Source organism: Bos grunniens, chromosome 15 (genome assembly GCF_055505025.1).
Source record: "Bos grunniens cultivar Pamir isolate PY7600 chromosome 15, Bosgru_T2T1.0, whole genome shotgun sequence".
Taxonomy (NCBI): domain Eukaryota; kingdom Metazoa; phylum Chordata; class Mammalia; order Artiodactyla; family Bovidae; genus Bos; species Bos grunniens.
Window position 1 is genome coordinate 69763050 of NC_141179.1, and position 6091 is coordinate 69769140.

Below are 6091 nucleotides of genomic sequence, written 5' to 3' on the forward strand. Positions count from 1 at the left end.
TACAAAGATGCTTGAAAGAGAAAATGAGTGCTACTAAGAAATAAATTTCAATAAAATTCAAGGTAGTTCGGAGGTCTTGAGGGAGCAGTGGAACGTTACCTTGACTATATTAAAAAAAAAATCATATAGGCAGAAGAGTTCTGAAGGCATTTTTGGAAGGCAAAGTGCTGTTAAGAAAGGTTACATGGTAGCATTTGCTTCCGGGGAATCATGAATAGACAGACTTGGTAGAAGGGAATAAAACAGTTATAGAGAAGTAATGATGTGAACAAGGGTGGGAAGTCAAGCTGGGCAGCATCTTTGAGGGCCCTGAGCCATGTTAAAGATTTTATTCCTGGGCAGTGAGAATCCATTAAAGGTGTCTGAGTAGAGGAATGACAATTGCAGGCTTTTGCTCTACTCCATGCCAGAACAGAGACTATCAATTACCAAAGATTCTATTCTCTCTCCTGGCAAAATGGAAGCTTGATGGGAGAATTCCTATTGTGGGCAGAGAGTGGGAGGAGAGAGGAATAGAAGGCTTACTGAGTAGTCAATACTCCCAAAGGTTGCACAGCTTGTGCTCTTCTGTACATAAAAGGGAATAATGAGGCCCAGTGGGTGTTACATCATAACATGCACTTTATAACTGGGCCTGCACAATGCCAGGCAACTGGGGAGCATTGTTTTATTGTTCTAACTGCTCATTTTAGCTCCTTGCAAACTAAACGGAGGGCTAATGCTTTTACTAATGCAGCTGAGGGCATTTTTAGGTGGAATTTTTCCATGTTAACTTTCAAAATGATGTAAAACAAGGGGTCCTTATTTAGTGTCTTCACATTCTAATCACAGGAGCTACAAATATATAACGTTGAAATGAGAAGGCAAAAACAAATGACCTATTTAACCCACACTATTAACCTTGTTTTTAGAACCTAAAATGATTTGTCTAGGTCAATGACATGCATTCAAATAACTGGAAATGCTATGTGAGAAAAGCAAACTAATATTCTGTACTCAGGGCAGATGGATTTTGAAAGCAGAAAGACCTAGTTTTATTTTTCGGTTCAATACTCATCAGCTGGGTGACCTAAGCAGTAACATCTCTGAGCTTTATTTTATGGATAGCTTTTAAAACAGAATTGATTACATATTTTAAAGTAGATTTACACAAAATATAACAATGCAACCATTATAAATATGATATGTATGCGTATTTCCTGACATAGAATCATTGTGTTTTTTTTTCTGCAATATCTAGTAGAGTAAAACATTCACAATGTCTTATGTGTGCACATATAATAGCATATATTTTATGCTTTTACACTGACACGTAAATTCTTTCTTTTTTTCTTGTTTTTTAAACAAACAAAAAAAAACATTATTTTGGCTACATGGCCTCTGGGATCTTAGTTCCCTGACCAGGAGTCGAACCCAAGTTCCTTGCATTGGAGGCGTGGAGTCTTTATCACTAGACTTCCAGGGAAGCCTCTATTTTCTCTTTTCTTATGGTGGAGTTTTGGATAATTTTGTTTCTCACTTATAATTTCATGTGATTTTTAAATATAAAAGACATACATTTTTAAAAAAAACAGTAAAGTTTGTAAACAAAAATACCACATAAAAAGAAAGAACATGGACCAGGGAGCTTTTCCTATAGCATCTCACCTGCAAGAGCTGACATAGAATCATTGTATTTTATTCTGCAGTAGAGTAAAACATGTTCACAATGCTCTGTGTGTGTGTACACATATAACAGCATATATTTTACGCTTTTATACTGACATATACATTATTTCTTTTTTCTTTTTTTTTATACTTTTTTTTCTTCTAACATTTATTTTGATTCTTTCTTACAGTTTTCGTCTCTTTGCTTACATTCTTTATCTGCCTTTGTATACTGCTTTTTCTTTTTTCTTTTTTTACAATGACACATATTTATCAATGAAGATGCACAAAGTCATTATCCATTTTATCCAGTACTTTTAACTTTCCTGACTGCCAGGCTGGGAGCCAGAAGTTTGGAAGGTTTGAATTTATGAAACAGAAACTGTTCTTACATAGAAAGATTTTCATCATAGCAACCAGGAATTATAATATTAGGAGAGAATTAAGTTCAGAGCCACTGGGGGGCATGAGCAAAACTATATCATTGTTAAATGATTGAGACAGGATGGACCCTAGGCCAATTTGATTTCAAAGTCTGTGCTCTTTCGACAACACAATAATGCTTTATTGCTGCCCAATTTAGAATCAAATAAGAAAAATTAAGCACCAATGGCTCTAGAATATGCTTTGCTTAGGTGATCATATAGATGTAATTCTGTGGAGTGGCTTTTTTGTCTCAAAATAACACTATCTCTGAATGTCACCATTATATCATTTATTTTTTTCTCTTATGCAGAGAAAGGTCTTAGAGATGACAAGAAGTTTCTTTACAGTTGAAGTTAGAAACTTGCAAAATGAAGCAAACAGTCACTAAATTGTATGAATTTCTTCATCACAGAAATGTTTGAAATTAGAGGTTAAAATTATATTGGCTTATCTGTACTACAGATCCAGTAAGAATTTCGATAAATTAAAAGCTGACATATAAGTAAAGATATTGAGATGACTAAAAAATTATGTGTTTCTATTTACTGTTGACCTGGCCCCTTTGAGATTGCATAGAAATCCTAAAATGGCCTTGAATGATGAAAACTGGTCCCTGATAACTAACTAAACAAGCCTTCTGCTTACAAATTTTATGTATGTTCTGTATTATCTTCCAGAAACCCTGGGTTCTAAATTTAATGTTGAAGTTACAGAGGCTTTTGGAAATTAAATAATTACTCCAGTGTTTTCACATAATAGCTGACTTTAAAGCTAATATTCTTTCTAGCAAACTAAGTCTTCTTACTCCATCAGACCTTATCTGCTTACTACTGGGTGGAACAGTATATGAAAATTACCTCCCTTGAATATGGTTCTATGGAGAAGGCGATGGCACCCCACTCCGGTACTCTTGCCTGGAAAATTCCATGGACAGAGGAGCCTGGTAGGCTGCAGTCCATGAAGTCACTAAAAGTCGGACACGACTGAGCGACTTGACTTTCACTTTTCACTTTCATGCATTGGAGAAGGAAATGGCAACCCACTCCAGTGTTCTTGCCTGGAGAATCCCAGGGACGGGGGAGCCTGGTGGGCTGCCATCTCTGGGGTCACACAGAGTCGGACACGACTGAGCAACTTAGCAGCAGCAGTAGCAGCAACAGTACAAAAGTTATCTGATGGGGGACCCCTTCCAAGGCCCCTGAGTGGGCTCCTGTCTAACACTCAGAAATGAATTGTCCAAGGAGATACACATACTAACAAAGCAAAAGACTATTGGAAAGGGGTACCCTGGTGGAGAACAGCAGGTTAGGGAAACTCAGAACTACTCTGCCATATGGCTTTCTGGTAGAGGGGTTAGCTTTCTGTGTTGTCTCTGGACAATCATCTTGCTTATGCCCATCTTTGGTTTGACTCAGGGTCCTTCATGGTGCCAGATGTATCTCTAAGTCAAGAAGGATTCCAGAGCAAGGGTTCCTGGGAGGTTAGCAGGGCATATTATGGGCTGGCATCTCCTCCCTCCTTCTGCACCCACCCCCCACCCCACACTGAATTCTCCTGGTTAGTTTTGGCAGCAGCATCCTTTTCTTTATTAGAACCTTGTATTGTAAAACAACTCATGAAAATGGTACTGATCATGCCTGGCCAAGGTGCATGGTTTCACTCAGCAGTTCCTAACATAAAAAGATAAAAATTGGCGGGGACTTTCAGCTTTTAACTTGACAAAAGTAAACTTTTTCACAGTATTAGACTTTATTTTGATTTGTTTGCTTTTTGTGGTTTCCCTGGCATAAATGAGAGGTTAACAAATTCGGAGATATTCTATTATACCTACCTCAATTTGGAGTCATTTCTGTAATGGACCAAAAAAGGAAATTGATGGGTTGAGGCATCACATAATATGTTCCCATGTAAGCCCTTCACTGTGTTTATAATTTTTTTATTATGGATATCAAAACATGGGGAGTGGTTCTGTAATGAGGATTCTACATGGAATTTTTAGAGGAGAATCTTATGTGAATAATATATAACATTATGGCTATAACTAGCATTTTATTTTTGGTGTATGTTAATTTAACTTAACTCAGATAAGCAAGGGAAACAGAAAGTTGTGGTGGAGAAAGAAGGATATGTTTACTGTTAGCCTTCTAACCAAAGAAGCGCCATTCACTGGAGATGGTGATGTTGGGAGAGGTGGCTCTTACACTGACAAGGCAACTGGAAAAGGACAAAGACCCCAGGAAATCTTCTACTTCTCACAGACTGATTATGGACCAAAAACATTTGAGAATTTGTTCCCAACACATTAGCTAATGATTTTAATGGGTAATACATAGAAGATGAGTCTCTGGGATGATAAAACTCATATAAACCACATATAAAACTATGTAAGTCCAATTTCTCAGTAATGACAACAAATAGATAGATAAAAAAACAGCAACAGCAAACACCAAAAGCAAACAAAATGCATCTTTCACTAGAGGAGTAATGAAAACTAAGAAGTCTTGTCTGTGAGAATGCTCTGAGACAATTGTCCCTATATGTCTTAGAGAGTCTTTTCCACTCCCAGTTTGGCTCTCAGGCACGAATTATAGACTTTTCCAGTGCTTAAGTGCATTGCCATTTTCTGATCCTGGCACTGGATGTTTCTGGATATGCCGCTGATTAAGAACCAGGCAAATACTGTGAGGCTCACTTGGCTTGCCATTTACTTCTAAATGGATCAGTCTTATAGTAATGTTGCTTTTCATAGGTAAATGGCTGTTCCATCAAAGAGCACATTTGCATACCTTTCAAATCTCATCACCCTAAAGTAATCATCATTTGATCATAAAACACCCCTCCAAGAGCTGAATGACATTGAGTAGTTTGTCACAGGATATGTATGGGAAATAAGCAGAGGTAAGCTGTGTGTCTGAAAGACTTCTTTTTAAGATAGTATTATGGCTTCCAGTAGATTTCACCACAATCTGCCCTTTCAAGAGGTATTTACATCTTCTAGCTGATATAATTTAGATATTCTGTAGCTAAATTCCTCTGTTGATGCACTACTTTATTTGGGTGCATGATATCACTCTCCAAAACCGCTTCCAAATAGGATAAAAGCACCTAACACAGTGCTGTTTCAAGACTCGTTTTTTTTTTTACTTTGCATTATATCCTTCTGTCCAAGATTAAAGAAAAGTCTGAAATTTTAGACCACCTAGAATATGAATATGTAAGTACTTATTTGTAATGGGAATACTAAGAATAAATAGTTTTAAAACTTAAAAATCTCACAGATATTTTTAAGGAAATAAGAGTGAACTAATATATATTTGATGGTTAAATGAGAACAGCTTATATTGTGTATCATAAAAATTCGTGGGTATTAGGGTGAAACCACACATGTTTGCATTTTGTATATTTTACTTATTAGCCCTATCACTTTGAATAATATGTCAAAAATTTTTAATCTATTTCCTGATATGTAGTATAAGGGTAATAATAGTTATTTCTCAGGTCTGTTAAATGTGTTATGCAATATATAATACAAACAAGATAGCTAACCCATGTAAGTTATCCTTTTATGTTAATGACTGAAAAAGTGAAGTTTTTTTTTACAATATTACATTTTTTTTTTTAATGTGATACCAAACTGTATAATGTACTTTTATTGAATAGTTGCCTGGAAAATCCCATGGGCAGAGGAGCCTGGTAGGCTGCAGTCCATGGGGTCGCTAAGAGTGGGACACGATTGAGCGACTTCACTTTCATCCTGCATTGGAGAAGGAAATGGCAACCCACTCCAGTGTTCTTGCCTGGAGAATCCCAGGGACGGGGGAGCCTGGTGGGCTGCCGTCTATGGGGTCGCACAGAGTCGGACACGACTAAAGCGACTTAGCAGCAGCACTCTCAATCTGATTATTAATTATGTTTATTCTTCCAATTATAGTTTCATATCTTTTTGGTTTCTAAAGGTAATGGCACTTTTGCATGACATTGTCTAAAATATAGTGTTTAAGTAACTTCCTGGGAGTAT